We start from the raw sequence: 14004 nt of genomic DNA on the forward strand, positions 1-14004 counted from the left end.
GTTCCAGAGCTTAGCGGCAGCCACTCTGAAGGATCTTCCCCCCGTCCTTACCTTATTGAATCTGGGTACCGTGACAAGGCAGGCTGAGGCGGATCGGAGGGTTCTGGTGGGGGTGTACCAGTAGAACATTTTTTGAGTCTGTATTTTTGGGGTTTTCACGCTAAGATTCCCTAACTTTGAGCAGATGCAGTCAAGAATATGCCCTGCCTTATGTGTAGTATTCATTGGAAGCTGGGTTAAGCCCAGAACACTCATTATGTCCTTAAAACAGGTGGCCGCTGGATCTGTGGGGGAGTCCAAATGCACATTAACATCCCCTGAGAGTGTAAAATTAGCAGACTTAAGGGTTAAGTTGCTGAGCACATCTCCAATACTCTCCAGGAAGTCTGTGTGCTTCCCTGGTGGATGGTATATTAAAGCTCCAGTAAAGGTAAACAAGTCATGCACCCTGATTGAGAAGCCCATGCTCTCAGCTCCCTTCAGGTCTGGGAGATCAAAGGTTTGACAGTGGAGGGTGTCTCGATATATAACCGCAATCCCCCTCCCCTCTGGTTTAATCTGTCCTTCCTAGACATAAGACATCCAGGGGGGAGAGTATTTGTGACATCCGGGTTACTCCCGGGCATCAGCCATGTTTCCGTTGTAAAAAGGCAGTCTAAGTCTGTCTCTATTATAAGGTCAAAGATATGCAGGGCGTGTTTGCTCATTGATCTCACATTAATGAGCCCGCCACGCAGGACTTTAGGCTGACTATTTTCGTGCATGTCTAGGCAAGGCCTGAAACTTTCCCTGCGTAGCTTACAGCTCCAGGGTCCTACCCAGTCTGACATGTTCAGTGGTCGAGAACATATTTTAGGACCGGAATTTAGCGCCATTATGAATTCCCTCGTGAGCTGTGTGAAAGGTGCAGGGTTCATAGCCCCGGGCCAGGTAGTGGCGCGGACGGGCGCAGACGGGTTTACCTTTTACGCACCTTCGGAGCGCCGCCGGTGCGCCCGCTGTGCGCGTCTGCTGCGATGGGGGGGGGCATGTCCTTTATATCCTCACCGTATGACCTGCAGCGAGTGCTCACCGGAAGTCTACTCACTTCCAGTATGTAGGTGTTGATGCCGTCCTCCCTCCACTACAATCCGGTCTGATGTCGGTGGTGGACCGGGGAGGCGGCAGCAGGTAGGGCAGTTTTAAAATTAGTGCAAAATCAAAATTAAAGTGCAGCTTTCAGTTAAAACACAATATCACCAGTGCAGTGGCGCAACAGCGAGGCAGAGTCTTCTGCGCAGTTTCAATCTGTTATCTATGTGCTCCTGCTCGCGACCACGTTTGTTTGAAACCCATTTACCCAATGAAAGGGCCCATATAAAGGCACATAAACTGGCTCGTGTTTTAAAAAGCAAGCTGGGATTTCCTTGTTACTAAAAGGTTTAATTGAGATTTTTATCAACCCTATGCAGCATTAAAAAAGACTTGCAGATTTGTAAATCCTTCTTTAGGTCGAGCCTTTGACAGCGCTTGCGCTGTCTGCAAGACATGTTTTATCTTATTCTATGGCCAGTGGTCTACCCAGCGATTGCTGTTGCTTGTTGTTTGACTCAATCAGAAATGAAGGCTTGTTATTGCTGGCTGCATTTTTGTAACTGTCCCTTCTTTGAGTCCTTAGCTCTGCTTCTGTCGATTTAATTGCAAATATTTTTTTAATACTTAGTTTTTTTTATACTTGATACAGCCTCTAAAAGACATACTCGGCCTGATTTACGAGTGTTTAATCATAAACAATCGAATTTATGCCTACGTGGTTCGAAAAGTATTACCCTTCACTGAAATGAGGTAAAACAAGCATGAATAATTCATGACTCTTTTAAGATTGAGGTAAATTAGGCCTGGTTGAGAACCAGGACACCAGTACGCACTACTTGATTGAGTTTGAACGTTAGTACATTTATTTCATTTTCATCAGTCAATTATCTTAGGTCAACATAACATTCATATTCATGTTACATTTGTTCTAGCGCATGTTCATTAGCCAACAGATACATTGTTGTCTTCAAACAAAAATTATACATCAAGGTATCAATACATTCACTGTTCACCCAATGCATTTCGGGGCGCGAAGCCCCTTCGTCAGGGGTCTGTGTGTAGAAAAGGAAAGAAAAAGAAAAGAATAAGGAATCTCTTTACTGTTGATGCACTGTCACAAGTATGGCAGAGTCTCTATATAATGTATTCGTCTTACCGCAAACTAGGTGAAATATTGGATGATTCTCCGAACTAGGTGAGTGGTATAAATCTGCATGGTAAAGAGAACTGGGTTTAAACATGTGGGTTTTGTTAAACCATAGATGTGTGCAAGATCATTGCATAAAGCATAGGGTTACCTGTATTCATGTATTGATGGAGTCTATGGGAATAAAGAAAGAAGAAGAACGTGGAAGGTTTTAAAACGTCTTCAATGCACAATGCTGAACTGGGTATATGTTTTTAAAAAAAATATATACATGAGGACCCTCACCTTGTGAATGCCGACTTGAAAGCAAGGAGCCTGTGTGAAAACAAGTGAAATACTTATCAATACTGAGAACTAGCGGTGGTTGCAGTAAGTAAACGTGCCAGAAGTGGCTAAGTTTACCTGTGAGTCCTACTTGGTGAGCATCAGACTCGACAAGTGCTCAAGACGTAAGTATAAGGGATCTGCCAAAGAAGACAAATAAACACGATGTTTTAAACGAGTGCTGGCTGGCGTGTGATTTAATAAAACTAACAGTTACTAAAACGCTCGGCTTGGCGGTTCAGGGTAGAATCTTACCGGAGCTGGGTGTTAAGCATTCCAGTATCGGCGTTTCTTCAAGTGAAGACGCGAGGGCAGTCAGTCCTTCCTTTATGCGAAAGGCTATTATGCGTGTAGCTATAGAAAACGGACTCAGGGGATCCCGACTCCGCGTTTAGGAAAAGCGGCTAGTCCTTCCTTAGTTTGAATGATCGCGTATTCGTTAGAGGTTGACTCCCGACGTATCTGGCGCATAGTAGGGCATTAATTATTTGCACAAAATAGTGAAGGGCGCGCTACTAGTGCGCTACTAGTAGAACTCCTGATTCATCTGATCAGTGATATGCGCAAGATTGTAGATGGCAGTGGACGCCATCTTAGAGTGGTGTGTATAGCTGCAAATCCTATGTGTAAAGTGAATAGGATAGGTTAAGTGAAAAAGGAGGATGCGAAAAGTTTGAGATGAATGAAAGGTATAAAACACATGAAGAGGTCAGGTAATTACAACCAAGCAAATCTTTTCCCTATGGCATATATACACCTTATATTTCGCTGCGAGCATTGTGGAAATATCAAAAGTCTATAAGCATGCCTGCCTATTTACATTCTACAAATGAAGTATATTATGTTTCTTTAATAGCCTTATCTTATGGTGGGATATGCCTATGTGGAGTGGTAGTAAGAAAAGTAAAGGTGAAAAAAAGTGGTCAGGTGCACATTAATGTAAAACTAGGGATGAGGTAAAGGTGAGGCAAAAGTGTTCAGGTGCATATTAATGTAAAACTAGGGATGAGGTAGTGAATGAGTATCGATGAGATACAATGTTAGGTTGAAGAGTGGGTGTTGCAAAGAGGATCGTGGTGGTTTGCGGTTTGGAATACCTATAGAAAACATATGAGATCTAGCTTGTCATTCAATCCGTTTGGGGTGAGGGTTTGAAGCCTGCGGATCCAGAATGTTTCTCTCTGAATTAGTATTTTAGCGTTATCAGTACCCAATTTTTGGGGAACCATTTCAATGACTTGGAATCTTAGTTGGGCGATGGAGTGTCCAGCTTCGTTCCAATGTTTAGCAAGGGGAGCAGTTAGATTCTTGTTGCGGATACGGCTTTTGTGTTCCATCAATCTGATCTTGAGTTTTCTGTCTGTTTTACCGACATATAACAGTCCGCATGGGCATTTTATGGAATAAACCATGTGTTCTGAGTTGCAGTTGGTTGTGTGCCTCAGTTTTATCTTTTCTCCCGTTCGTGGATGCAACAGAATATCTCCTGGAATTACATTGTTACAGTTTTTACAGTTGTAACATTTCTGGGTTCCTTTATACAATCTTTTTGATGCCATGTCGTCGTCGGTGACCTTGTTCAGTAGTTCTTTTAAGTTTTGTGATCTTTTATATGCGAACAGTGGTTTGTCGTGAAAGAGTGTTACGAAATCTTTTTCAGCTGTAATGATTTCCCATCTTTTGGAGATTATCCTTTGTATGTCTTTTGACACAGATGAGTATTTAGACACAAATACCGTCCTTTGATTGTCTGTTTTGGTCTTTTTTTGCAGTAGATTCTTTCTGGGCATATTTTTGACTTTTTCCATGTGACCTTCTAGCAGCTTTTCAGGGTAACCCCTGTCCAAATATCTCTGTTTTTGTTGTTCAAGGCTTTTCTCACACTCCTTCTCGTTAGATGATATTCTTTTAATTCTCATGAATTGAGAAATTGGGAGATTATTTATGAGATTGGTTGGATGAAAGCTCTCGTAGAGCAGTGCCGTGTTTCTGTCTGTTTCTTTTTTAAAAAGTTTGGTTTGAATCGATCCATTTTGGAGTTCAACAAGAACGTCCAGAAAAGGTAATGCTGTGTCACTGATACTGTGGGTGAATTGTATCCGTGGATTAGCCAGGTTCAAACTCCTGATATTCCGTGACAGTTCTGCAGATGTGTGTCTCCATGTGATGAAAATATCATCAATATAGCGCTTGAAATAAACTAGTCCAGCTTGCCATGTGGGATCTTCTAGTATGAAGTCTAGCTCGAACTTCGCCATAAAGATATTCGCGTAGACGCAGGCTCCTGGAAATCCCATGGCCGTGCCTGTTTGTTGAATGTAGAAATTTTCTTTCCATACAAAGTAACTGTTTAAGAGACAGAATTCGAGCAGTTGTAGTAAGAGACATTTCAGTTCATCCGGTATTTCAGATCTTAGTAATGCCCATTCCATCGCTTCTAACCCTTGTTTGTGGGGAATTGATGTGTAAAGCGAGGTTACATCAATCGAGCATAGTGTCCAATTCTCGTCGTTCATTTTTGTGACTTCAGTTAAGCTTCTCAAAAAGTCTGACGTGTCCTCTATGTATGTGATCCATTTTTGCATGAACGGTTGCATGTGACCATCTATGAAGATGCCGAGATTTTCAAAGATCGAGGAGCAACCTGAAACAATTGGCCTGAAGGGGGGGTTTTCTAGGCTCTTGTGAACTTTCGGAAGAAAGTATATTTTGGGTCTGCGTGGATAGGGTTGCTGTAGGTAACGTTTCGTTGAGTTATCAATCCAGTTGAGTTCCTCAGCTTTGTCTAGAATGTTATCTAAATGCTGTGCCATGTTCATGGTGGGGTCTTGCTCAAGCCTGGTATATGTACCAGCATCCTGAACGTGTTCATCTCCTTTTTGTGTGTAGAAAGTTGTGTCCATTAGAACTAGTGCACCGCCTTTATCAGCTCTTTGGAATGTGAGGTCTCTATTATTCGCTAATCTTTGGAGGGCACTGTATTCTGCTCTAGTGAGGTTTCTGCTTTTCCTTTTGAGTTGAATTCTATTCAAATCCGCTTTCACTAAAGTTTCGAACGTGTCTAGAGTTTTGTGGGATGTTGGAGGCATAAAGTTGCTCTTTGGTTTGAATCGTCTGTCTATTTCCGTGCTGTCCACTATTGGATTGAGGACTGAAAAAAAGTACTTGAGCCTTAGGATTCGCATGAATTTGAAGAGTGCTACCTCCATTTCCAGGGCATTCGTGTGGTACGTAGTGACAAACGATGTGCCTTTGTTCAGTACCTTTTTTTCAAAGTCGGTAAGAGTGTAGCGTGAAATATTGATTATGAGGTCTTGGTTTGGCTTCTCAGTCCAGTTTTCTTCAGCAGGTCTCTGTCTTTCTCCCGCTGCTTTTCCCTTTCCCTGTCCTCTTCGCGATTTTTTTCTCCAGTTGTTGTTGTGGAGGTTTCCGGTGGTTTGCTTGGTGGAAGATCCGTCGCTAAAAAAGGAGTCGATAGTGATCCAGTTGCAGCACTTGCTGGATCAGAAAGTTGTGTTGTGGGTTTTTGTGTTTGTGTGGTTACCACTGGTTGCCTTCTTGAACTTATGCTTCAATCTTTTAAGATTGAAGCATAACTGCGTGATATTAAAACAATAGAAAAATAACAAACAGACCTCTCTGACAACACAAAAACCAGTTCAAAACAATACATGTTCTTTACTAGCAACAACAAAGGGCTTGGTAGCTTAAGAAACAAAGTTGATTCTCTGTGGGAAACTTCCCGTTTTCTAGTTAATTTGACCTCACTCCATGATTACTTCTAAAACAAGCATTCGCAACGCAATAGGTCTCGCATTTGCAGGAGTTTAAGCTGTTGGCATTGCAAATGACAATGCCATTTATTTATCTGTTCTCAAAACCAACACATGAATAAAAAGGCAGTGTCATTTACAATGAATGGCAATAGCTAAAACTCTCGCAAATGCGAGACCTATTGCATTGCAAATGCTTGTTTCATTTAGGAATTGCTTCTAGTTTGGGCACTTTAGCCTTAGTTAGTGCTATTCACTAATTGGCCTTGTGCATTCAGTTGTTATACTTTGATTTCCTGATAACGTACTGGGATTAACACATTCATTTTATTCTAAAGTAAAAATACATGCTTGCACGTAGTCTTTTTATTAAATGATGCAACGAAAACATAGACCCTTTGCCAACCGCTTCTGCTAGGATCACGATTTACAGTGCAAACTTTAATTTATGACTTCTTTTCATTCAAATATTCTGTGCGGTTACATGTTAAATCTGCTAATCCTTCTCAAAAAAGGGCAATGCTCTCAGTTTTCATACTGTTGTATGCCCAAAACATGGCCTCATTATGCGATTTTCATTCTGGGGGCAGCAGACACAACGTAGAATTACGACTACCAAACCCTTCCCTAACATAAAAGCAGAAATATTGCTTTTGTCAATGCCTGCTTAGTTAGTGACATGTTTGGTTTAGAGAAATGGCAAACCTCATGCAGAATTTGGTAACAGAATCTCTTGTAGTCTGCCACTTCCATACATAGGTGCGTGTCTGAAGAAGTATAGAACATGAAAGAGTAAATGCGATATTTGTGTCAATAAACACTTTCTGTTCCCTTTCACATTCATTTCTTTTCTACAGCCCATGTAGCCCAGGAGGACGTGATGTCTTCAAACTGCTGACAGCTGTTCCTTTATCAGCTATGCAAGCCCTTATTTGCAAGAACCGATTTAGTAACCGCTTGCTGAAATCTAATTGTAATAAAAACTCTCCCGGAAGAAGAAGCTCAGCTCTTACCATTTCGTGCTTGCACTGCTGACAGAAGATATAGAAACTCTGCCGTCACTTTCATCTGCTGCGTGGGGAAGGCCAACAGCATATTTCAGACCATGTAATTGGGGGTTTGAATCTAAGATTTACCAAAAATCACCTAGAAAATATAAGTGTTATATGCAGGGTGTAGGAAAGCGAGGGGTATTGAAAGAATTCTTTGGTGTTTAGGGATCGTCTTGGGGAGATTATTCTATTAATATTATGCTAATTATTATTAGTAGTATTTAATTTTATTATGAATTATGATTGTGAATTATTATAAATTATGAATGTGGATTCATTAATCATATTAGTTATTAATTATTATGGATTAGTAACTATTTATTTTTTTTGATCATGAATAGCAATTTTTAATAGTAAATCTAACAAGGCTTGGATTACGATGGCGCCTTTCTTGACCCAACATCTTGGTCTGGGACTGCCAGAGGTATAGGCGATCCTTTCTAGTAGCCATGATGCTGCTGATGTAGAAGGCGTCTGCTGCCAGTACCCACAGGAATGCAGCCCCAGAGAGGAAATCACAGCTGGTAAAATCCTCCGAGAGGAAATCACAGCAGGAGCTTCTGCGATGAATGGGGCTGATGTTTTGCACTGAAGACTGGAGATAAATCCTGGAGCACTGGATTGGAGCTGGGGAGTTGTGCAAGGACTGGAGTAGGAGTGGTGTAAACAATTGATCAGGACTGGTGCAGGGCTTGTTCAACGACTGAGCAGGACAGGTGCAAGGACTTGTACAGGACTGGTGCAAAGACTGAAGCAGGACTGGTGAATGGACTGGAGCAAGGACTGGAGCAAGTAGGGGAGCAAGGCTGAAGTAAGGACTGGATTGAGGACTAGAGCTGAACTGGAGCTAGGACTGGAGCAGAGCTGGAGCATCCAAGGAGAACTGGTGACCAGGAAGCAAAACACACAACAAAGAACATTCAAAGTGTTGCAGCACGAGGATGTACTAGAAAACCCCTCGTTATGTAGGTGAAGAATGGGAAGCTATCCCAGACATCCCTTCGCCGCAATTTTAGATTGGGAAAAAAAACCCTTTGCCTCCATTCAATGTCTGCCATTTTTCTTTTTAAAGAACAAACTTCCAGTGACTGCTGGGCACAAGAACACACCATTCCTGCAGCCTAGGAAAAGACACATCTTCCATCTCATTCAAGGGCAGGAAAGTCTGCATGTCAGCCTGCACCGGCAAGCTGGTCACGGTCAGATGAGTCCCTTTTTGCTGTGGTCACCGCTTTGAGAGTTTCTGTGTTGCTCACTCATTTCTTCCCTGCCCGCACTGAAAGAGCTTGTCTGTGATGGTCGGGAAGTTCAGGCTAGATGGTGCAGTATAACAACATAACTCTTTCCTGAGTCCTCGTGTTAGTCTAGAAACTATCTACAGAAGGAACAGACCAAAGTAGTAGCATGAACGGATGAGGCATATTCCAAAGATTGCTCAGTAGGTGGATAACCCTTCCAGTTAAGACACTGAAGTTTTCCTATGAAGATTTGAGAATTATAGATCTCTTCTACTTCCAATTCTGCCAAGTCATTACCCATAACAGGAGGTGGTAATGGAAATTAATGTTGGAAAGGATCTCAGCATATATATTTCAGTTATGAAGAATGAAACACTGGATGCATCCTCCAAGTTTGAGACAGTAGGAGTTTGAATGCCACTGGATATATTAGTTGAATACCTGTGAATGGTCCACTTGTTAGTAGAAGTAGTAAGGATAGCCAGACTTTATCTCCAATTTTATATGGAGGAGTAGGGATACAGAGAGTCCATAGCATTTTGTATATTTTCACAGACTGTACTTCTAATAGTTTGAAGACCTTTAATACATTTAATTCCTGCAAGTGCCAGTTCATTACTAAAGATATTTGATGGAACATTTCCTAGAAGAAGACCATGTAGGTAGAAAAAAGAAGAAGCCTTAATGGCACTGTGAATAATGTTATTGTAAGATAATTTGTGTAAGGCTATGTATAAAAACTAATTGCTCTGACTGGAGTTACAAAAACTACTTAACTAATGTTCCAGATTCAGATTGTTGTGTTCTGTTTGGCCATTGGTCTGTGGGTAATATCCAGAAGACATGGCAGTCTCAATCCAAAGATCTTACGGACGGCTTTCCAAAATGTGAACTATATTTTGTTTCTCGAACTGAAATTATGTCTTGAGGTAGTCCAAGTAGCTGAAAGATTTCTTTTAAAAAAATATTAGTAATAAACTTGGCAAAAGGCACATTCTTTAATACGGTGAAATGTACCAGTGTGTTGAATGAGTCTACCACGATTACTAGATTTCCTTCAGAAAGAGGCAAAAACACGATGAAATCAATTGAAATGATTTGTCATGGTTGTGGAGGTGCAGGTGGTAGGAGAAGTTGGCCTGGTGGTCTTCAATAAGGTGACTTTCTTTGAGCAAATAAGTCACATGAAATTACATATTGCTCTCTATCCTTCCAAATCGATGGCTGCAATCAAGATCATAGTATACGTCCTAATTTAGCATTGACTCCCTTGTCCAGACATTGGACAATCATGTCACTTTCGGTGGATTATCTGTCTTACCTCTTGAGTGGAGAAAAACAATATATCAATTTCAAAATAAAAGTTATCCCATAAGGTTAAGGTTTCTTTGATTTTCTTCTTCATATGACTCCACAGCATAGTTGTTCTCAACCTATTTAAAGAAAAGCTTGGCTGCTCCTAGGATTCTTGGAGATTGAATAATATTTTGTTTATCCATAAGTGGGGATTATGGATATCTGTAAAATAGCGCTTCAGGCAGGATATTATTTGAAGCAGGAATATATGGTATGGTAAAGTCATATTGACTAAAGAAATATGCCCCTCTTGCCTAGTGGCTGTTCCTGCATTACATTGCCTAGGAATATGACCACAAACTGATTTAGTACAAAATAGGTGTGGGAGCACACTGCTTCACCTCCCAGCAGGGTCGCCCCTAAGCATCATGGTAGATGCAGTCAGACAAGCGAGTACACTTGCAAAGTCTTTAGAGTGTTTCACCAGGTGGGTGCAGATTAGTGCTGGCCATCTCTGGACACGTGTTTCTAGATTATTATCTGTCATCAGCAGAGATTATGCATTATTTGGGGTTGCTGAGCAGGCTGCTGTATCCTTGGAACATAGTATCTCTCCAGGCGCGCAGGTGCCTCTCCATGAGCTCGTCAGACCACAGCGGCTCGAGGGAGCCTTCAAGTAGAAAATAGGTGTGGGAGCACACTGCTTCACGTCCCAGCAGGGTCACCCCTAAGCATCATGGTAGATGCAGTCCGACAAGCGAGTACACTTGCAAAGTCTTTAGAGTGTTTCACCAGGTGGGTGCAGATTAAAGCTGGCCATCTCTGGACACGTGTTTCTAGATTATTATCTGTCATCAGCAGAGATTAGGCATTATTTGGGGTTGCTGAGCAGGCTGCCGTATCCTTAAAACATAGTATCTCTCCAGGTGCCTCTTCACAAGCTCGTCAGCCCACAGCGGCTCGAGGGAGCCGTCAAGTAGAAAATAGGTGTGGGAGCACACTGCTTCACCTCCCAGCAGGGTCGCCCCTAAGCATCATGGTAGATGCAGTCCGACAAGCGAGTACACTTGCAAAGTCTTTAGAGTGTTTCACCAGGTGGGTGCAGATTAGTGCTGGCCATCTCTGGACACGTGTTTTAGATTATTATCTATCATCAGCAAAGATTAGGCATTATTTGGGGTTGCTGAGCAGGCAGCCGTATCCTTGGAACGTAGTATCTCTCCAGGCACGCTGGTGCCTCTCCACGAGCTCGTCAGCCCACAGCGGCTCGAGGGAGCCTTCAAGTAGAAAATAGGTGTGGGAGCTCACTGCTTCACCTCCCAGCAGGGTCGCCCCTAAGCATCATGGTTGATGCAGTCCGACAAGCGAGTACACTTGCTAAGTCTTTAGAGTGTTTCACCAGGTGGGTGCAGATTAGTGCTGGCCATCTCTGGACACGTGTTTTAGATTATCTGTCATCAGCAGAGATTAGGCATTATTTGGGGTTGCCGAGCAGGCAGCCGTATCCTTGGAACGTAGTATCTCTCCATGCACGTGCCTCTCCACGAGCTCGTCAACCCACAGCGGCTCGAGGGAGCCTTCAAGTAGAAAATAGGTGTGGGAGCACACTGCTTCACCTCGCAGCAGGGTCGCCCCTAAGCATCATGGTTGATGCAGTCCGACCAGCGAGTACACTTGCTAAGTCTTTAGAGTGTTTCACCAGGTGGGTGCAGATTAGTGCTGGCCATCTCTCGACACGTGTTTCTAGATTATTGTCTGTCATCAGCAGAGATTAGGCATTATTTGGGGTTGCTGAGCAGGCTGCCGTATCCTTGGAACGTAGTATCTCTCCAGGCGCGCATGTGCCTCTCCACGAGCTCGTCAGCCCACAGCGGCTCGAGAGAGCCTTCAAGTAGAAAATAGGTTTGGGAGCACACTGCTTCACCTCCTAGCAGGATCGCCCTTAATCAAGATCGTAGTATACGTCCTAATTTAGCATTGACTCCCTTGTCCAGACTATGGACAATCATGTCACTTTCGGTGGATTATCTGTCTTACCTCTTGAGTGGAGAAAAACAATATATCACTTTCAAAATAAGAGTTATCCCATAAGGTTAAGGTTTCTTTGATGTTCTTCTTCATATGACTCCACAGCATAGTTGTTCTCAACCTATTTAAAGAAAAGCTTGGCTGCTCCTAGGATTCTTGGAGATTGAATATTATTTTGTTTATCCATAAGTGGTGATTATGGATATCTGTAAGATAGGGCTTCAGGCAGTACATTATTTGAAGCAGGAATATATGGTATGGTAAAGTCATTTTGACTAAAGAAATATGCCCCTCTGGCCTGGTGGCTGTTCCTGCATTACATTGTCTAGGTATATGACCACAAACTGATCTAGGAAGTCTGATAATTACTCTCCGGGAATTTTTGGGAAAATGGCAGGATCATTAAAGAGCCCATAGGGTATTTTTCTATTTTCAAACTAACCCAGTGGAGTTCAGAATGCTGTCTTCTATTTGTCATTAGACATTATTCGAACAAGGTGGTAGGTGTTAAGACGTGGCGTGACCATTCATCAAAAATCTCGGGATGTCTGCAGGAACGACGAACAATGTATGCTACCAATACCTCTTGAAATATCTCAGTGCTGTGATAAAACACATTCTACTGGCAGGGCTTCCCGAAGGGAAGGGGAAGTGTATGACACTTTGTATCAGAGTTGCCAAAGCCCTAATAGCATACCATCATACAATATATAAATCATAAAGAGTTCAGTTTAGCAAGTCAATAGTAAAAGCTCAATAAAGTATCCAATCTTCTTAGTTGTCAGTTCTTGAAAGTCTTGTGAGTGAAGAGTTAAATAAACTAAAGACACAGTTCAGTATGTCACTAATAAAAGCTCCATGAAATATTCCGGCTTCTTAGTCTTCTGTTCTTGAAAGTCTTGTGAGCAAAGAGTTAAATAAATGAGAAAAGAGCCTCCTTAAGCTCTGTTTGTCTCTTTTTAAATGTCACAGATTAATCATAAGGAAACTTCAAGTTTGAGTTCAAAAGGTCAACCACATGAAAACATGAAGAAATGCAGGGCACTTAGCTTGTCTGAGGCTCTGCAGCTGACTCATCCCTTGAGGCCACTCTGCAGATGAAGAGGGGAATCTCCTTGCTGGTGGCTGACAGCTGGTGGAACAGGAACCACTTGGAATGCTGAAAGTAAGCCAAGGCTTGTCTCTTTATAGGCAAAGAGACAGGTGTTTCCAAACACGAGGCTTGACACTGGGAAAAAGCAATGCTAAAAACACCAAGCATGCTACCCACAATAAACAAGCACTGCTAAAACCAAGTACACTTAGGCTGCGCATAAACACTGCTCCTTCAGACGAATGAAGAAGCAGCATTTATGGGGCGGTGAAATACATATGGGCAGCCAAGGAGCCTAACGGGTGAGCAAAAATAAAGCATATCGGAGTCTGGGACCGGCGTACTTCCCTGAAAGTTCCCCCCACCAAAGAACCTTCAAGAGGACGAGGTTTCGTGGGGCACTGCAGATGGAATTGGCGTACAAGGCTTGAGGCATGGACAGTTGAAGCTGGTTCCCAGGAGTTGTCTTCTGGCCAATATCCCTTCCAAGCTAGAAGATAAAGCAATTTACCTGAACTCTCTTGGAATCAATGACCCTGGCAACCTCAATTCCCAATGGTCCTTCACATGCACAGGACGTGGTGGAGCTATGCTTCTAGTCTCAGGGGAATAGGGATAGAGGAGGGATACATGAAACGCCGGATGTACTTTAAGATCATTAGGCAAAGCAAGCTCCATAGCCAACGGGTTGTTTAACTCGCTTGATGGCAAAGGGGCCTAGGATACGTGGATGTAACTTCTTGGGACCGGCTAAAAGGATATTAGCTGTGGCCTACCATACCTGGTCTCCCAGCTGATACTCAGGAGCTAGACTTCCTATGTTTTTCAGCTTGGTTCTTGACTTGCTCTTGATAGTGTGTTACGTGTTGTTGAACTTGGTGTAGGATATCGTTCAACCTCGTGTGATGTTCCTGAACTGATGGAAGCATCTCTGTTATGGTGGGGTTTAGGACACGAAGCATCCTGGGTGATGACCAAA

General features: G+C 42.6%; 1 protein-coding gene and 1 long non-coding RNA gene across 9 annotated transcripts in view; one reads left to right on the top strand and one right to left on the bottom strand.

Annotated features, from left to right (window-relative positions):
• Window positions 1–14004, top strand: part of IL13RA2 (interleukin 13 receptor subunit alpha 2) — an 870985-nt gene that overhangs the window by 372609 nt on the left and 484372 nt on the right. The window lies entirely within an intron of this gene.
• On the bottom strand, window positions 2067–2541 carry LOC147718748 (uncharacterized). Its single transcript, XR_015310005.1, has 4 exons — window positions 2507–2541; window positions 2373–2395; window positions 2231–2284; window positions 2067–2126 (listed from the first exon to the last, which is right to left on the bottom strand). It is a non-coding gene; the product is annotated as an uncharacterized LOC147718748 (long non-coding RNA).

The sequence above is a fragment of the Lissotriton vulgaris genome, chromosome 4_1 (genome assembly GCF_964263255.1).
Source record: "Lissotriton vulgaris chromosome 4_1, aLisVul1.2, whole genome shotgun sequence".
NCBI lineage: Eukaryota > Metazoa > Chordata > Amphibia > Caudata > Salamandridae > Lissotriton > Lissotriton vulgaris.